Below are 18,982 nucleotides of genomic sequence, written 5' to 3'. Positions count from 1 at the left end.
AAATAGAAAAAAAAAATTACTCAAAATAACTTACTGAACATCAGACGAGGTGGCCGAGTGGTTAAGGCGATGGACTGCTAATCCATTGTGCTCTGCACGCGTGGGTTCGAATCCCATCCTCGTCGGGCCCCTGTGGTCTCCTGTCTCACTTGCACTGAGCAGGAGCCTTTTGGTGCAGGGTCTGTTGTGCAGCCCTGTATGAAGCAGTTGGTTGAGCCCTACTGCGCTGCACCCAGAGAAGGTCCGGGCTGTCTCCATCTTTTGCTAGCTTTCCCTCAAGTGCAGCTTCAGGCAGCTGGGCCATCCCAGGCAGGGTATGCAGGTGCCCAGATCTGTGTGAATATCATCCCCTCCTGGCCTTCCCCTCCTGCTCCTGCTGTCTCCCTGATGCTGGGCTCTGTGGCTTAGTTAGGGAAAGTATCTGCGTTGCAGGTGGGGGATCCCATTCAGAGGAAAACACCCGCAGAAGATGCACCACCAGCCTTGGTGGGCTGCGTGGGGCCATGTCTGCTCCAACCGGCACAATGTAAAAGCAGTGCAGTGCCCTGGTGTGGAGAACAGGCACTACCCTGTTGCACTGGGGTGAATCCATGCACAGCTGGCTTCCTCCTGCCTCTCTCTTTTGCTCTTTCATGTTAAATATCCGTCTCCATCTGGATTAATGGCCTCACCTGCTGAATCTGCTCTTGGTTGCTCAGGTGCTTTCATTGGCCTTCTGCATCAGGATGACGTGCAGGGCCCCATGCGTCCTGTGTGTGAGCAGAGTGCCATCCCCCCTGCATGGGGAGAGACCTCTGTTCCTCGAACCCACGTGCTGGCCAGCTGCTTTCCCTCCAGCTGACCACATCTCCTCTGGGAGTCAAAGTGCCGATCAGCGGGGAGCCTCCATTGGCAGGGAAAGCTTGCAACAGCCCAGGGGTGCCAGCCAGGGAAAGAGATGTTGGCACACACTGAGTCCGGGCATTGCTTTTTTTTCCTTTCTGTCCTGATTCTGTGATCCAGTTTTTTCCTCTCCACATCTTGCACCCTTGGGATTCACCATCACACCGATGGAACAAAGCTGCATCTCGCTGAAGCATCTCAATGTCTTAGCAGTGCTTTTCTGAGAACAGCAAAGATGCCATGTATTGGCAGCTCCCCCCTGTATATGTGGCCATGTTTGCTGGGGAAGTTCCTAGGGAGAGGACAGGGTGAGTTACTCCAAGATGAGGATGGGAAAGAGGAAAAACACCTGCTAGTAGGTTTTTATTGTTGAAATCCTAGAGGACATGCAGAAAGGAAAGTCTTGCACTTCTCAGAAGGTATCTGTGCTTTGACACAACTTGTGCTGGGTGGGCCTGCCACTCACAGTGAGAGGTCAGACACTCTGCAATCTCGAGGACATGGGCAAAATGATTACAGTGTTCTTCACATTTCCATAACAGGGAGAAAACACTGGCTTGCACCTCACACGGAGGCCACGGTGATTGCAGAAATGTGTTGTGCCAGCCTTGCAAATATCTTCCCCCAGTCTGACCCCTTCTTTCTGCAGATGAGGATGTGGCAAAGCAGTGCTGTGGCTTGGAGGCAAGGCAAGAACACCAAGGCATAGCTGCCCATGCTGGAAGCCCTGTGCTTGCTTTTTGGCTTTTCCTGGGGCTGTGTTTTCTTCCCATGCCTTAAGGGGATGCCCCTGGGGACCAACTGGGAGTTACTTCCCTCTCTGCTGACTGTTGCTCCTTCTCTCATTTAACCTCTCCTGAGTGAGAAATGATGATCCGGCTGTGGGGAAATACCAGCCCTGTCCCATCCCATTGCCATGAGACACCCCAGTGCTTGGCCAGCCCCACCATCCTGGAAAAGGTGGATGAGTACGCTGCAGGACAGCAAGGACCACCCGCACGAGGGATAGGGGAGAATTCTGGGGGAAAAAGGGTGGGTTTCAGAGCCCAGCATTACAGAGCCAGGGAAACAAAAACGCACAGCAGGAGATGGTGAAATGGGAAGAGCAGGCAGTGGGTGCATGCTCTTCTTCAGGTGATGCCTGAGGTTGTCCCCATGCATGACATAGGGGGCTGCAAGGCATGCATGGGGGTCTGATCCACTCCCTTTCCTGCAGCAGGATGGGGACCTACAGGCTTATAGGGCAGAGATGGCTGGAAGAGGAAATGATCTGACCCCATTGGGATGGCCTTCAACCCTGCTATGCCATGTCTGCCCTGGCCCACTTCTGCCCCTGCTCCAGTGTGCAGTGACAAGGTCTGCTGGGGGGCACACACTCACCTCGGTGACACTGTGAAGCATCAACCCACCCAAGGACTGGGCAATTACAGGATGCATGGGGCAGCATGAAACCAGATTGCCTGCAGCCTCGGGGAGGTGTGTCACAGCTTGAGCTTGGATCTTCCTGGTGGCACCGGCTAGGCTCCGCTTCCTGGGCTGTTGACAGGGATGAGGCCCCAAAATGCCTTCCCCATTGCCATCCCAGGGCCTTGGCACCCCTCCATGAATCCTGTCTCGCAGGGGAGGGTGGCTCCATAGCCCTGCAAGGTGTCCCCTGCCACCAGCAGCCTGGTCTTGCCCAATGGCCAAAACTCATAGTGGGGGGCTTTGGAGCCTGGCGCCCCCCCGGCCAAAGCCAGATGGAGGGTCCCATTTCCCAGCTCTGTAGGAAACATATTGTGCAAAGCTCAGCAATTTCCATAGGAGGATCTTTGCATTAGTAAATATAACTGTCATCAACATTTCCACCTGTTGAATCTGAAAGCTGAGGAATCTGGAGTTAAAACCAGACCAAGGAAATCTTTCCAGGCTGCAGTGTCCAGAAAACAAGCCCGGAAGGTAACTCCAGGATCTCCTCTACCAGCAATACAGAGAGGTGTGCATGTTCCTACCCATACCAAGGGCCTTGGCTTCCCCCATCCTCCTCTGCCCTTCCACAGAGGTCACCCACCTCCTTCTCTATCTTCCCCAGAAATCTGAACATTGCAGGGACCCAGGGCCAGGCAGGGTCTCTCCTCTCTCATCCTTATCCCCTCCTGGCTGCTTTCCTTCCCTGGATTTTCCAGGAGACGACTGTCTCTTCAGCACAGCAAATTCATGCACGTAAGCAAACACAGGTGCACATTAGTGCAGCAATTGCTGCACTTCAGCAAGCAACCAGCAGCCTCAGCTCCTTTCCTAGACCTTTCACAGATACCAGGAACCTGCTGGTGTTATGGACATCTCTCCAAGGGGTGAAACATGTTAGGACCCTAGAAAAATGAGGATGTTTTAGCATTCATGGGAAGTTTTTTGCTTGAGGCTCCCTGACAGGGATGAAGGGGGAAGCCTGTATGTGTCAGGGTGCTGGCTCCAAGCATCAGGGCATCCCCTCTTGCCCATCACCTGCCCCAAGCACCCCGTCACCACCCTGAGAGTGGTCCCCGTGCGGTGTGCTCACAGCAGGTCAGCTGCAGCCCCAGGGCAAGTGCATGCCAGTTGTCGATTTTGGGCTTCCTCGGAGACAGGATGCAGTAGGCACAGGCCTGTTGCTGCTCCAAAATGTGCTGCCTTCTTTGGCTTTCATGAGAAATTTCAGGCCAGAGGCAAACTTTCACCCTCTAGCCTGTGTCAGAGACATCCAGCCCTTGGATTGCCGGAAATCAAAATGCAGAGCAGTGAAACTGGGGTTGCAAAGTGCTACTGAAAGGGAAACACATCTTTGCGGGTGAGGCATGGTGGTTATTGGTCTCAGACCATGCATGGTTTCTTCCCATGCTCTTACATGCAGGAAGAAACAGGGCTGAGATGACAACACATTCTGAATCCACTGCAGAAGCCATTAGAATGGGTCTGACATGCTTGATTAGATGGTGTTTTCTTGGTTTTATTGTTCCTCCAGAGAAAGTCGGGTTGCAACCAGAAACTGCTCATCTTCTGAAATGAATAAGAGTTACTAAAACCAGTCCTATCTCTCTCCCGCATATCTGCATTTCCAGGAAGAGCTTTTTCCTGTATAGTTTGCCTTTGGTTTAATCCCATTCATTATACAAATCTGCTTATTTTAACTGGCTAGCATGTGCCTTTTGTTTCTCCTTTCCTCTTCTCCAGACAAAGGACTTATTTCAGTGCATGGATTGCTCATGTTCAGAATTTTTCACTCTTTAATTGCCCCCATGCGTGTGTTTTAAGCCTCACAGCATGCACTGATATTCTACTGCAATCATACATGATCTAATGTGAGCAGTTGCACCTCAAATACTTAAACTGAACTGGGAAACTGAAACACACAGTGAGGCTGCAAATCAGAAGATCCCAGCCTGTGTTGGAAGTCTCCCCAGGAAAATCTTTTTTTCTGGGAATCAGGAGGATGCACAATCAGAGGCACAAAAAAGAGAAGGAAGACAATCAGTGAAGGAGAAGAAACCCTTAGACTGTGGGTCCAGGATCTACCTGTGACATTTTTGTTTTGTTATTCAAGAGGGGGAAAAAGCAGTTACCTGAACCCTGTGAGTTATCTGAACCCACAGCCCTCTACCTCACTCCTGCAGGCTGCAGGGCTGCCTGTGGCTGAAGCACGTGTCCTCCTCTGCACCACTGAAAAAACTGATTTCCCCTTCCCCATTCCAGAACAAGGTTAAAGTGAGCTGTGCTTTACCCCAGCACCTCTAAAAGGCTTTTTTTGCCTTGGCAGGCAGGGCAGGAAGGAGTCACTAGGGACAATTCAGTGCTATAAATCTTGGCTGTACAGGGCCACATCACCTTAGTGACTCAAGCGACCCTACAAAACCCTACAAGGCATGTGTTCAACAATGATGCTGAAAATACCTGGCTCCACACATGCATTTCACACATCCCCCCAGTCCTGTCGGGATTTATGCTGGGGTAGAAGATGTTTATGCTTTCATCTGGTCTCTGCTAGCATTAAATGAAAAGCTTTCTTCAAACTTCCCGTGCCCCTGCTTGGTACCAAGTCATTGACTCCCTCTCTCCAACATGCAGATGACTCATGTTTAAGTGCAGGTCGGGACTTCTGTGACTCCTCAGCTGTTTGGCAGCTAACAGGGTTTTAGCAGAGCAATCTGGTGTCACGTGGCAGCCCGTAATTAAAATGCCTTGTCTATGTCAGTCCATCCCAGTAAAAAAATAGCTGTGAGCTTCCAGTTCACTGCTCTTAGCCTATCCAAAGAGCAAGATGGAAAGGTTTTTGGCCTCTGGAATAGGCTCACTGAGCAAAATAAATCAGTTTAGGTGTGTATCACCTTCAGGAATGGACTCCAGCATCTACTTTAACACCTTTCTGTGTCTTTGATTAGTTTGTGTTTAAAATATTATATACCTTCCAAGCAGAATTTGTACTGTGGGCATGAAGAATAACAAAAAAGATGAAATCTTCTAAGGACATGGAGAGCAGGTCCAAAAATGTAACAATTTGATTGTGCTGGAACAGCTTAACTCCGGGTGCTCCCCCTCAGTGTCGTGTCCATGTCTGTACTATGTGGGCACATTGGGAAGGAGAAGGGATGTTCAGTGCTCTGCCTGGCTGCGGAAATGTGCTCACCACCCTCATTACTGCCTAATTTTTTGTGTTGCTCTGGCATTTTTCCCCAACTCTCTCACGGTTCTTCACTGCCCTTTGTCTTTGTGGCTTTCCTGATTTTCTTGTCATTTATGAGAGCGTGTGAGGCTGACACAGTGCAGGAAGCTGGCCATTTTTCTTAGGGTTTGTGTCTTAGAGATGCAGGTTTCTTATGTTCAGCCTAAATCCCTGAACTCATGAGTTCACCTCAGATATGCTTGAGAGCTGAATTCCCAAGAGGTTTATGGTTGTGCTCAGAAAGAGGTGGGGAGGATGTGTGCCAGGGATGTGCCTGCCCTAAATTCTGCTAAAACATTTCCCTGCCTCACAGCATAAGACCTAAAAAGTACTTTGGCCTTAGGAAGTAACATAATTACTGCTTGTAGCTTGAATCATTTCAATCTTACTTAGCATTAAATTGAAGCAAAACATAACAGATGAAAGGGGAAACTGTTTAATCAGCTGGGGGAGCTTTCCAGGCAAAAACTGCTGTTTGCTGAAGTTTCACGTGGAAGGAATGCGCCTGCTCCCCTGGGGGTCGGGGCATGGTATAAAACCCTTTGCGGCGCCCAGCCCTGCCATCCGCTTCCCCAGCTGCAGCCTCCTCTGTTACCTGGGTAAGTTGGGATGGGTTCTGTCTCCTTCTCCGGGCTGAACTGCTGCTCTTACTGCTTTTTTGTGCTTTGTAAAAGTTCAAGGTTTGTTACCTATCTCCTGCCTGGGGAGGACATTGGGGAAGGGTTTCTTTCTTTTGCAAAATGAGGCGTCAGGGTTCTAAGTGCAGCAGTCGTGGGATGCCGGACTTAAAGGTTTAAGGTGAGGGTCTCTAATCATATAGCCAGCTGCATCCTTCACTGTTTTCCTTTTTAAAAATAAATTAGCACATTCCCAAATTACAGGGATCAATGTACCACCCTTCAAGGAAGGGCAGCAGAGGTCCCTTGGATTTTGGGATGGGATAGCTCTGCTCATATTAAATCCAGCTCACTCATGCTGATTTAGGTGGGTTTTATTACAGCTGGATGCGTTTTAATGAGCATTTTGTTTGATGAAGACTTGCTGTCAGCTTTCAGTCCTGCCTTTGAGGGCAGACAGTGTGCAGCTATGGATCTGGTCTCAGTGCATTTGGCATGCTGTGCCTCTCACTGCTCAAAACACTTACAAGCAGCTCCATTTTCCATTTTCTACTCTCTGACATTCAACTTTCTTCTTATGCAAACTCAAACTAGCCTCCTTGGTTTCTCGCAAGAGAGTTACAGGACAAGGGAAGGGGGGAGCTGACTTCTGCCAAAACCGCCTCTATGTCTTTTGGAAAGTCTTCCTTCGAGGGTTTCTAAACCATCCACACTCAGCCTCTGGCTAGTTCTCTTACACTCTCATTACCAGAGCTGCTGAATTAGGGATCAGCAGGAACAGTCCAGCCTCTGCCTCGTGCTTATGCCTTGCTCTGACTTTCAGGTTTACCTCCTCGCAGAGCAATGTCCTGCTATGACCTGTGCCTCCCCTCCTCCTGTGGCCCAAAGCCACTCGCCACCAGCTGCAACGAGCTGTGCTTCAGGCAGTGCGGGGACTCCATGACCATCATCCAGCCCCCCACCGTTGTGGTGACCTTGCCCGGCCCCATCCTCAGCTCCTACCCACAAAACACAACGGTGGGATCCACGGCATCGGCGGCTGTTGGGAGCTATCTCAGATGCTGTGGGGTGCCTGTCACATCCGGTGGCTCCCGGGGGCTGCGGGATGTGGGACTGCTGTGCCTCGGTGGTGGGCTGTAGAGGTTTTCCTGCTGGTGCACCTCATCCCACTGATGCCAGCAGAACAGCCACGTAGGAAAGGAAAAATGAAATACAGAAAAGAGACCTGGGAAGAGAACTAAGGAAAAGTCTGTGGGTTTCCAAAGTGTGGGAGGCACCCACAGCTCCTCCCAAAAGGAACAGAGCCATGTGAAGTTGCTGTCACTCAAGATCGTGCCTCTGTATATCTTTCTTGTTATGCTTTACTTAATATTTCCATGTAGGTGTCCCATCCTACGGTGTTTCACAGCATTTGCTATTGGCTGGGCTAAAATGCTTATAGCTAGCTGTAGATGGAAGATGATAGTCATGGGCTACAGGGGCAATGGGGACAGAGGAACACATTGTAGGGATCAGTTTGTCCTTGAGTGGGAGATTATCCATTTCTTTACTGAGCACTGGAAATACATTTGTACTCTGAACTGATTTTTTCTACTTTTTCTTCTCATTAAAGACATACTACATCATAGCCTGAGTCTTCTGGTGTTCCTTTTGCCTCCAATCTGAAGTGATAACCCACTCTCCTGGCAACTTATTGCTGTGGGAGGGTTTTCTTTTCTGACTGAAATGGGAATTTCTGCTGCTTAGCTCCGTGCTGTGGGTGTAGTTCACAGCATCCAGCCCAAAGGGGACTTTCTTAGCCTGGAAACCTCTCCTGTTGCCCCATAATGACAATCTGCTTAGTGGCATGGCAGGGAGGACTTCCTTCCAGAGCAAGCTCATTGCCTGTTCCCTTGAGGAGGTGGGAACATGAAGGCTGGACATTTCGAAATGGCCTTTTTCTTGTTTTTTCAGCCATTTTTTTGGTGAGCTAAGGAGGGTGGATGTGGGGCCCAGGGAGAAAAGGCAGATATGGGCTTCTCAGGAGAGGCTCCTTTGGATGGTCACCGCATGCCCAGCTCTGTGCTGGGTTGGAGTAGAGCTACCTAACACTGCTCAAAATGAATACAAAAAAATTTCCCTTCCATATGTCTCAAGGGCATTTCTTCAGCTCTCCTATCTCTATAATGCTTTATGAAGATAAAGAGTCAAAGCTTCTTAAGATATATGCCAGTGACAAAACCAGACATCAGGCATTAGGCTTGTCATTCTTACTCTTTACACCAGTAAGTGGAAAAAGGGGTCTTAATACAAATAAGTATGTAATAACTCAAACCTAGAGAGCAAAGGTGCCGGAGTGAGGCATGTGAGACGTCTGCATCTGGCTATATCTCTTCATGAAGCAGCAGAAAACATTTTGTTCTGTGCTGCTGCATGCGCACATATGCATGCATATATAGGTATGTGACAGAAGCATTTTGCCTTCATTGAGCCACATGAGTAACATGAGCTGAATATACCTATCTCCAAGTGCTAGTTCAATATGACGGCTTTGGAAATGCCATTCCATCCTGGCTAGGCATGCACCTTGTCCAGTAGCCCATGCCTGCAGCAGCATTCCCCCTCCTGCCAGTGGAAGGGGGGGTTCCAGCAATGCAAACACGGTGTACAGTTACCCAGGCTTTCTCTGAACACAAAGACATTCAGAAGCCTAACTTTGTCAAAATCTGCAACTGAGCACCTATTATTGGAGATATTATGGGATGAAGCATCCTAAAATTTCTCAGAAACACCAAGTGTGATGGACACTCAGGCCTTTGGTAACACCATCAATAAAGATATATAAACATAGTTATAAAGACATGAAGAAAAAACTATAATTTCCCCACGCACTCTAAATACAAAGGTAAGAGTTGGAACAGCTCTCAGTAGTGAGCTTTGATGCGTTTCTGGATTGAGCGACCTGCAGTTCCCTCCATGCATGAGCTGGTCAGTTAGTGACCACCTATGAGTTACAGAGCTGCCAGTATGAGGATAATTTAAGGGGTAAATTAACTGTGGATGTTGTCACCTGGTTGGTCAGCTCATGGGTGTCCCAGGGGAGCAGTCCAGTGTCACACACACACATGCAGACTGTCACAGCCCAGAGGATAACCCCATCCCTGGCCACAGCCCAAGCAAGCTCCATCCTTAGATTTTCCCAAAGACTAGGATGTATGACTTCTACTGTGGGATGAGCTGGCAGAACAGTTTAGACGAATTTGGAGAATAATTATTTTACAGGGAGAGGGTGCAGACGTCTCTAGGAAAAGACATTAGGCATTGAATGAGCCTCTTTAAGATGCCTTGTACCATCAAGCAGAACTTTTTCAACTGATGGAAGGAGGATAAGGACACGACTAAGACTTCCACGGATATTGTTTAAATCTTCTTTCATACTATGAGCATTTTGGTAATGTGACACTTTGCATAAAGTTTATGAGTGTTTGTAGAGAAAGATTATGCTAAGTTTGAAAGCATGCTGGTCTTCAAAAGCCTATGATCAAGCTCAGCTGGTTTTATTGCTCAGAAGATCTTCACAGAGGAGCTCCTAATTTGGAGATAATTTACATGGCTGTTGCTCTGCAGTCAGAGCACCAGAAGAACAGAGATGTGGATTCATATCCCTACTCCAAGGACTGCTCAGATGTTTTTATACAAGCTCTAAAAATTGTCCTTGGAGAAGAGAAGCAAAATCCTACCAAACATTGCAAAGTGGAAGAGCAATGGTTCTCTAGCAAAAGACTCATTAGAAAGCCATAGGCATCTGGGGTTTGTATGACTGTCTTTCATCTGTTTGCTCAGCAGGACAGTCCAGGATTGGGCAAGGGAAAGGAATAACATTTTGAGAGGACTTTTTGTGGAATGATTCCACTGGTGAAGTTGTACAGATTTTTCTCTGAAGACCCAGTGTCCCAAAGGAGACTAAAATCTGCATGCATCCTTGATTTGACTTGAAAAATGTGGTGCAGCCAGAGTCATGGAAGTGAGGACCTCAGGGTCCTGCAGGGATCCTCATCCCAGGGGACAATGGCTCCCTGTCTCCCATGGGTGCTCTGACTCCCTGCCCAGGAGCCCTGTGGTCTTGGCTCCCAGCTTAAGTGCTGTCCTGAATTCACTCTGCCACATATCCCCCCTAGCTAGTACTTGTCCTGGGCAGGACCCCACAGACCTGCTAATCAGGCCCTAAAATACAGGTTCCTGCAAAGATGGTGGAGCAAAAGGCCCTGGTGAGAAATAGAGAGTTGCAGACCAAGACTGAGGGTACATTTGCAGGAGGAGACACAGCCCAAGCTGAGCTGAAAAATAAAGATTAGTAGATGGAAGTATGTACATGGAGGGACAGAAATAGGTCCTGGGTTTTGGTCCCGGCATTGCCTGCTTCATGACAATAGCAACAGAAGCATTTCTCGGAAAAGCTTGGAGCATAGCTCAAAAAAGACCCTTTGGCCATGCCTGGATCTGTTGAGGTTCATGTCTTGTACTCACATCCCATCTTCCCTCACATGCTCATTTCCTCAGAGGAAACCATCTCCCTGTTATCACTCAGCATCCTCCTCCTGCAGCAATCATTGCTTCCTGGAGACAGCTATTTTCTTACGTTTTCTCCTATCCTTTGCTTTAATGAAACCAACTGCACCAGCAAAAATTACAGTGCATGAATGATGGTGGGGTAGTTCAGCTCAACAAGGAGCAGCTGAAACACCCTGGCCTGAGAAGGTGACGGTGGCAGCTCCCAATTGCAGGATCACATCCATGGGGATGTAGATCTCGTCTTTGGGGAGTGTGTAATCATGGGGACACCCCAGCCTGCACCACTGCACTTAGCAAATGGGCTCACTCAGGTTTCTCTGCATTTCTCTGCTTGGGGAAGCTGCCAGAAGCAGCCAGTGAGCATCTCCTGCAAAGAGCAGGTACCAGGGAGAGCCAACAGCTCCAGGCAAATGCAGTGGTGGGTGCTGGGTTGCATTGCTCCTCTGCGGATGGAGGAGAGGGAGAGGAGGAGGGATGAAATCATGGTTTGGGTTGGAATGATTTTTTTAAATAGAAAAATAGAGAAATATCACAGAAAAGTGAGGATTAATGTGAATGGGACTGTTGGGTGTGGAGGCCCCCAGCAGCACGAGGCAGGCTATAAGGACGGAGGGATTGATGGTGGCTGGATTAGCCGGTGAGCAAGATTCCAGCACATCTACGTGCAGTTTCCCTGCACACCCAGATTAGGAGACAAGAATCCTGGTGACTCACAGCAGTGGGACAGGATGAAGAGACAGATCCACCACCAACTCCTACAAGGCAGGAAAAAGTGCATCCCTCCCCAGCATGCCGCCATCAAGCTGTGGGCAAACCCAGGGATGCAAAGTGGCCTTGCTAGGCTGCGTCCCTTGTCTTCCTCGCCACAGCAAGGACTCCTGGTCAGAGCACTTGGGGACACACGTCCTGGAGCCAGCCATGTGGAGACAGGGCCCCTGGGGCTGGGAGAGTGTGGGCATGAGGGGATACATGGGATTTGTTTGCCCCCCAAATCCCCCTTCTTTTCCATGAGGTTTCACACTGAGCCTTGCAATGCAATTTCCCACAAAAGCAGAGAGGGCATCTGCTCTTGGGCTTTAGGAAGAAGAGGGAAAATGGTTGCAGAGCAGAGATAACAGAGAGGAGAGGGCACTATCAGGACAGCATCCTGGCTTGAGGCACTGACTGCCGCACCCACAGATTAACTACAGGGCAGGGGCTTGCTGTGGTTTCACTGGGCGCCCTGTCCCCTATGCAAGGCCCCTGTGCTGAGCCCAGCAAGCCAGACAGGCAATGACTCTAGCACCCCAGGGAACTCCTTGCCGAGTGCTCTGATTCTTCTCCAGGTCTGGAAATCCCATAAAGCAGGAAAATAACAGGTCTCCCCACTGTGTGAGTCACCTGGGAAGAAGCACACAAATCAAAAGGCACCAGCGTCCTGGTGTGGCCTTCCTGGTGCTGCCCATGGGAGTGGTGCTTGCAGGGCTCTTGCCCTTGCAAGCCTGCAACCCTGCTTGCTCTGCTGGTGCTACATCTCACCCTGAGTCCAAATCACCTCCAGACACTGCTTCCAGCTATTCCCTACCACCCTTTTTCCTCTGAATGTCTGCCACCTGGGAGACCAGCCCCAGGGGAAGGTGCTGCTGCTAGAGAGACAAGGATGAGTGCAATGAAAACATAGCTCAGATCCAAAAGCTTGATAAGGTGCTGCTATTGAAATAGTCAGGGATCTGAGTTTTAAATTCAATAGAAGTTAAATATTCCAAGGCTGAAAATTCACATTTTTTAAGTATTAGGTATCTGCACATTTCCCAAAGCAGAGCAGGATAATCTGCTTATTGCTGGGTAGAGATGGCTGTTGCTAGTGCTCATCATGTAGCCTTGAAGAAACTGGGCAGCTGAAAGGGATCTTGCAACAGGGAAAGCACAAGGGTGCAGTACCCTCCCTGCCCACTCCTCCCCACAGCTCCATGACTTGCATCATAGGGAAGAGGAGAGAGATTTGACTGCACAGCCTGCAGCCAGTCCTTCCTTCCTGGTTCCCCTGGGCCCAGCTGGCAACGATCTGGATGTGCCCTAGGGAGGGGACTGTTAATTCTGGCGCAGCCTGGAATGTGATATAATTCACCCATTCCTGCCCCTTGCAGGCATTACAGCACTTGGCTAGGGCAATTGCTGCAGCTGTTTGTTAGGGGGCAAATGAGAACCTCATACCTGAGCCTCATCGCATTCAGACTTTGTGAAAAATCAGCTCTTTAATCTGTTCCTTGTGCTACTGCCTCACTCTAACATCATCAAGGAGGGGGGTCCCCACCAGCTGGGGCTCTCAGCTGGCCACAGTCCTGCAGCAAGTACAGGCAGCCCTTTCCCCAGGAGCTGCATCCAGAAAAAACATCCCTTGACCTGCCCCAGAGCTGAATATTGGCACCCTTGGAGCGACTGGGAGCTGCTGATGGAGCAGCTCCTGCACCCTGCCAACCCCACAGTCAGCAGCTCCTGGGGGCCAGAGAAAGGGAGCAGCTGCAGGGATTTCCTCTGCTCCGGGCACTTGCAGCCCATGTCCCCTGTGCCCATCTGGCACCACCACCACTGTGCCCAGAGCTGTGCCTGGAGACGTGGGGTGCCTGATCTAGGCTGGAGTGGGAAGAGCTGTGCCATTGTGGCTCGTTGGTCTAGGGGTATGATTCTCGCTTCGGGTGCGAGAGGTCCCGGGTTCAACTCCCGGACGAGCCCTCCTTTTGGGCCTTGTGTAGGGCACTGTTGCACAGCCAGCGCACAGCTCACAGGGAGCCCAGCCATGGGCATTCTCCCTGTTGGTTCCCACCCCCCCACACCATCTGGTGGGTGCCAGGACTTTGCAGTGAGTAAGGCCAGTGCACCTGCTCCCCCTGTCTAAGGGTCCTGGTCCTGCTGTGACCCACTCTGGATGGCAGGTGAGGGGCTGCCCAGCCGTGGATGCCCCATATCCCCTGCTCTATGGAACAGTCCATGCTGGGGTGGCAGCAGGATGGGGCACAGGGGCTGCAAGTGCTGGGTACACAGAGCTGCCAGGATCCCAGCACGGGCATCACTGGAGATGGCATCCACAAACTGGCATCAGCCTCTGGGGGGAAATGCCTTTCCTTGCACCCCCCGCCTCAGCGAAGGGGCTCTGGCACCAACATCCCCCAGTTGCCTGCAAAGAGCATGGCCAGGGCCGTGGCCGTAGGGTCTCTCCCTCACCCCATGCCTGTTTTCATGTCTCTCTAAGAGAGGCCAGATCAACTCATGCCACCAGCGCCACCTGCCTGGGAAGGTGCCTGGCACGGGGCCAGCAATGCTGCATGCTGCCCAGAGCTTGTCCGTGGTGCAGCTGGAGCAGGGAGGTACCTCTTCCTGCATCCAGGCTGCAGTGCCAGGGCTGAGTTGGGCCAAGACCATGGACTGTAAGCCCCATGGCCCTGGCAGGTTTCAGAGCAGCAGGGCTGTGTGGGGTGGGCAGCAGTGCCCAGTGGGCACAGGCAGCCCCCAGGTGGGGGGATGTAGCTCAGTGGGAGAGCGCTTGCTTTGCATGTAAGAGGCCCTGGGTTCAAGCCCCAGCATCTCCACATGCCTTTTCTCCAGAATGCCATCTCCTGTGGTGGCTGCAGTGGTGGAAATGGTTGTGCCCTGGGAGGAAATCTCCCTTCTTCCTCCACCGGCCTCTGGGGAGGAGATTTCCCAGTCCAGACCTGAGGCTGGGCTCTCTGCTGGGCCTGAGGTTTCTCCCTGGTTCCCGGGAAATCCTTCTTCTTGTTCCCTTTTCTCATCCCCCAGGAGCTGCTGACCGGCCATCAGGTTGCTCAGGGGACTCCAGGACTGGGAGTGCGGCTCTGGCGCAGGTCAGGGGATGTTTTTTTCTGGAGACAGCCCCCAGGGCAAGGGCTGCCTCTATCTGTGCAAGGCAGGATGCCGAGCTGCTGTAGGACCATGGCCCAGCTGAGAGCTACAGCTGCACTGCCCTTGCAGTGCCCACACCAGCCCCGACCATGGCACTGGGTGAGGGGTGAACTATTTATGTGCACCCAGACCCTGTGCCCCACATGTTCAGGGTGCCGGGGGGTAGCTGATGATGTTTGCTTTGGCCCCAATGGCCCAAGGGGCTGGATTTTGGACAAGGGCCCTGCTGCCACCTTTGGGGACCAGAGTGGGGCTGACCAGTGTATGCAGGGGGACAGCAGTGATGGCCCAGGAGACTTTCCCACTTCTCAAGAAAACAAAGTGGTAAGGAGGGGCCCGGTCAGAGTGCCCTGGGGCCAGGCTGAAGGGGGCTGGTGGTGCACAGTGAGCCCCAGGACCAGGTGTGTGCCCAGGGCAGGGGCAGGTTCCCATGCACCCCAGGGTGCCAACACCTGGGGCTGTGATGGCCGAGGGGTGAAGGCGTTGGACTTGAAATCCAATAGGGGTTTCCCTGCGCAGGTTCAAATCCTGCTCACAGCGAGAGGTTTTACTCTCAGGGCCCAGGGCTGGTGCTGGGGATCCCCAGCTGGGGCTTTGGGCCATCCTGGGCTGCAGAGGGACCTCGGGGGAAAGTCAGGGCTAGAGAAAAAAGGGGCTGTGGACCCCAGCCCTGTCCCTTGTCCCCTGGACAGCAGCTCCTACACAGGGAAACCCAGGCGCTGGCTGGGACCCCTTGGCCCTGGGGCAGCCCCAAGGCAGGAGGTGCGCCTGGGGTTTTCCAGGTTTTGCAGCCCTGGGAGAGTTGGGGGAGCAGCAGCCACAGCGTACATGGGCTGGAGCCCATTATCTCCGGGGCCATTTGAAATGGGCTTTCTGAGGGGATGTGATGAGGGACAGGGGCCACAGAGGGATGGTGAGGTCCTTGCACTTTTGTGGAAGCACAAGACCCACAGCTGTGGGGCATGGTGTGTGGGTTTACCTGCAAATGCTCCTGCCAGAGGGCTGAGTGTGCGTGGCACTGCCAGCTTGTGGCCCTGGCTGGGTCCCATGTCATCCCCAGGGCCATGGGGTGCTGCAGCTGGCCTCAACTGGCCCTAGGTGTGCCATCCTGGCTCATTGGTCTAGGGGTATGATTCTCGCTTAGGGTGCGAGAGGTCCCGGGTTCAACTCCCAGATGAGCCCCCCTTTTGGGCACCAACAGACCCGGCCCGTGTTTGTCAGGTCGGTTCGTGGGACCCTATCACAGCCCATGACTGGAGCCAGGGCAGTGGTGCCCAATGCAATGGGGACAGGCAGCTTGTTGGACCATGCCGCTAGCAGGTCTGATCCCAGTTAAGAGTGATGTGCTGCCCCGTGCCGCACAGAGACAACTCACAGCTCATGTACTCCACTGACTGCAGCTCCTGCGGGGAGGGAAAGTGAAATAGTTGTGGGGATTTCCCCAGAGTGTGGAAGTGCCTGGGAAGAAAGCCAAGCCCAGCCAGCACACAGGAAGCCCAGAGACTTTCCTTGGGGATGTAAGTGAGGACTCTCCCTCCATCCCAGCCACTGCCAGGGGGACACCTTTCAGGAGGAAAAGGCATGTGGAGATGCTGGGGCTTGAACCCAGGGCCTCTTACATGCAAAGCAAGTGCTCTCCCACTGAGCTACATCCCCCCACCTGGGGGCTGCCTGTGCCCACTGGGCACTGCTGCCCACCCCACACAGCCCTGCTGCTCTGAAACCTGCCAGGGCCATGGGGCTTACAGTCCATGGTCTTGGCCCAACTCAGCCCTGGCACTGCAGCCTGGATGCAGGAAGAGGTACCTCCCTGCTCCAGCTGCACCACGGACAAGCTCTGGGCAGCATGCAGCATTGCTGGCCCCGTGCCAGGCACCTTCCCAGGCAGGTGGCGCTGGTGGCATGAGTTGATCTGGCCTCTCTTAGAGAGACATGAAAACAGGCATGGGGTGAGGGAGAGACCCTACGGCCACGGCCCTGGCCATGCTCTTTGCAGGCAACTGGGGGATGCTGGTGCCAGAGCCCCTTCGCTGAGGCGGGGGGTGCAAGGAAAGGCATTTCCCCCCAGAGGCTGATGCCAGTTTGTGGATGCCATCTCCAGTGATGCCTGTGCTGGGACCCCGGTGGTTCCATGTGCCCAGCTCTCGCAGGCCACCTACAACTGGTGGCCAGGGCCATCTTGTGGTGCTAGGGCACAATGCAGCTGGGGCCTGGCAGGTCCCCACCTACTGGCCAGGCTGGGGACACAGCGGGGCTGGGACCTCAGGCATGCATAGCAGCCCCACTTGCCTTGCAGAGCCCAAAGACCTGGGGGGAGAAAGCCAAAGTCCAGGCCTTGGATAAGCTCTGTGCTGGCTGGGCTAAAGAGGCAACCCTGGTACCCAAAAGGGGGGGCTCGTCCGGGAGTTGAACCCGGGACCTCTCGCACCCTAAGCGAGAATCATACCCCTAGACCAACGAGCCAGGATGCTATAACCTCTGGACACCCAGTCCTCAGATCCCAGATGTTCAGGGTGCTGAGCAGAGCCGGTGCTGCTCCCTTTGGTCCACAACGCCACCCAGAGCACAAAGGTTCCTTTTGCTGCATCCAGGCTGCAAGTCTAGGGCTGGCGCCTGGACATGACACGGGACAAAACTTGTCCAGCTCTGGTGGGTGTTCCAAGCGCCACGTGTGGGGTGGACAGTGGTGCCCAGTGGGCACAGGCAGCCCCCAGGTGGGGGGATGTAGCTCAGTGGGAGAGCACTTGCTTTGCATGTAAGAGGCCCTGGGTTCAAGCCCCAGCATCTCCACATGCCTTTTCTCCACAAAGCTGCCTTGCAGTGGTGCACCCAGCTTCTAGGGAGGAGATTTCCCTCTGCTGTCTAGAGATTGGGTTCTCGCCCGGGCCTGAGGTTTCTCCCTCATTCCCATAAAAACCTTCTGGTTGGTCCTTCCCCCCCCCCCCCGCCCCTCCTCCCCCTGGGAGCTGTCAGCTCTGGGGTCGTAGGGGTGCAGACACAGGGGCTCCCTCGGCAGCTCTCATCTGGTCAAGAGACTGCAGGAGTGGGAGGTCCGCTCTGGGGCAGGTCAGGGGATTTTTTTCCTGGCCGCAGCCCCTGGAACAAGGGCTGCCTGTACCTGTGCAGCGACAGGAAGTCGAGCTGCTGCGGGACTGTGGTGCAGCCGAGAGCCCAGGCTGCGCTGCTATTGCGATGCCCACACCGTGCACAACAGGGGCCTTGGCCATGCCACAGGGCAAGGGGAGAGCTGCCTGCTGGGGCGTGTGGTGCTGGCATCACCCCCTTTGCCATCCCCAGTGCTGCACCCAAAAGCCCTTTCCCCACCGAGGAAGGGTACAAGTCCTGGCCCTTTCTGGGTTTTGCCTCTGTTTCCCATGCAGGCACAGGACGGCACATCGCTCCCAGCTCTCTCATGGGGACCATCTACCGGGGCTTTTGGGACATGCCCAAGGCAGCCAGGCTGCCCACGGCCATCATGGCAGGCATCACTGCCCTCGCTGTGGCCTGGTTTCCATGCAGGGGCTGTGCTTGTGCCCAAAAGGGGGGCTCGTCCGGGAGTTGAACCCGGGACCTCTCGCACCCTAAGCGAGAATCATACCCCTAGACCAACGAGCCAGAATGGCACAGGTTTGTGTGCATCCAGTGTATGTGTCCCAGGTTTTTGGGCTGCTGAAGCAGGATCATGGTTATGTTCCCTTTGTGTCCCACTGCTCAGTGGGCTGATTTTTGGGCAATGTCCCTGTTGCCGGTCCAGGGAAGCAGAATGATGCTGAGCTGCGTGTGCGGGGGGAACAGCAACAGACAGCCAGGAAACTTTCCCACTTCCCAGAAAATAGAGTGGTTATGAGAAGCAGGGTGGGATGCCCACCAGGGCCAGGTGGGTGCCTCAGGGCAGGCAGAGGGAGGTCTGCATGCACCCTGCAATAATCAGACCTAAGGCTGTGATGGCCGAGGGGTGAAGGCGTTGGACTCGAAATCCAATAGGGTTTCCCTGCGCAGGTTCGAATCCTGCTCACAGCGAGAGGGTTTTATTCTCAGGGTTCAGGGCTGGTGTGTGGCAAATCTCTAGCTGAGGCTTTGGGTGGGCCCATCCTGGGCTGCAGAGGGATCTCAGGGGGGAAAATCAGGGCTGGAAAAAAGGGGGCTGAGGTGGATGCCCCAGCCCTGTCCCTTGCCTTCTGGCAGCAGCTCCTGCACAGTGAAAGCCTGGATCTGGGTTGGACCCCAGAGCAGCCTGAAGGCAGGACCCCCTGGAATCAGCCCCTGAGAGCTGGGGAAGCTGCAGCTGAAGCATACAGGGAGCAGTGCCTGGGCCTGTGTTGTCTTCTCTTTCCTCTCCAGGGGAACATGAAGGAGGTGC

The 18,982-nt window shown here is 53.1% G+C and overlaps 10 non-coding genes across 10 annotated transcripts; 7 read left to right on the top strand and 3 right to left on the bottom strand.

The window, feature by feature from the left end:
* Window positions 1-43: 43 nt before the first annotated feature.
* On the top strand, window positions 44-125 carry TRNAS-GCU (transfer RNA serine (anticodon GCU)). Its single transcript has one exon. It is a non-coding gene; the product is annotated as a tRNA-Ser (tRNA).
* A 13,240-nt stretch (window positions 126-13,365) lies between these two features.
* Window positions 13,366-13,437, top strand: TRNAP-CGG (transfer RNA proline (anticodon CGG)). The gene has a single exon. It is a non-coding gene; the product is annotated as a tRNA-Pro (tRNA).
* Window positions 13,438-14,219: 782 nt separating this feature from the next.
* Window positions 14,220-14,291, top strand: TRNAA-UGC (transfer RNA alanine (anticodon UGC)). Its single transcript has one exon. It is a non-coding gene; the product is annotated as a tRNA-Ala (tRNA).
* Window positions 14,292-15,079: 788 nt separating this feature from the next.
* On the top strand, window positions 15,080-15,162 carry TRNAS-UGA (transfer RNA serine (anticodon UGA)). The gene has a single exon. It is a non-coding gene; the product is annotated as a tRNA-Ser (tRNA).
* Window positions 15,163-15,732: 570 nt separating this feature from the next.
* Window positions 15,733-15,804, top strand: TRNAP-AGG (transfer RNA proline (anticodon AGG)). Its single transcript has one exon. It is a non-coding gene; the product is annotated as a tRNA-Pro (tRNA).
* Window positions 15,805-16,206: 402 nt separating this feature from the next.
* On the bottom strand, window positions 16,207-16,278 carry TRNAA-UGC (transfer RNA alanine (anticodon UGC)). The gene has a single exon. It is a non-coding gene; the product is annotated as a tRNA-Ala (tRNA).
* Window positions 16,279-17,013: 735 nt separating this feature from the next.
* TRNAP-AGG (transfer RNA proline (anticodon AGG)) lies at window positions 17,014-17,085 on the bottom strand. The gene has a single exon. It is a non-coding gene; the product is annotated as a tRNA-Pro (tRNA).
* A 255-nt stretch (window positions 17,086-17,340) lies between these two features.
* On the top strand, window positions 17,341-17,412 carry TRNAA-UGC (transfer RNA alanine (anticodon UGC)). Its single transcript has one exon. It is a non-coding gene; the product is annotated as a tRNA-Ala (tRNA).
* Window positions 17,413-18,165: 753 nt separating this feature from the next.
* Window positions 18,166-18,237, bottom strand: TRNAP-AGG (transfer RNA proline (anticodon AGG)). Its single transcript has one exon. It is a non-coding gene; the product is annotated as a tRNA-Pro (tRNA).
* Window positions 18,238-18,560: 323 nt separating this feature from the next.
* Window positions 18,561-18,642, top strand: TRNAS-CGA (transfer RNA serine (anticodon CGA)). The gene has a single exon. It is a non-coding gene; the product is annotated as a tRNA-Ser (tRNA).
* The last annotated feature ends 340 nt before the right edge of the window (window positions 18,643-18,982 follow it).

This window comes from Apteryx mantelli, chromosome 6, assembly GCF_036417845.1.
Source record: "Apteryx mantelli isolate bAptMan1 chromosome 6, bAptMan1.hap1, whole genome shotgun sequence".
Lineage (NCBI taxonomy): Eukaryota > Metazoa > Chordata > Aves > Apterygiformes > Apterygidae > Apteryx > Apteryx mantelli.
The sequence above is the reverse complement of the archived record's forward strand: the minus strand, read 5'-3'. Positions and strand labels throughout refer to the sequence as shown.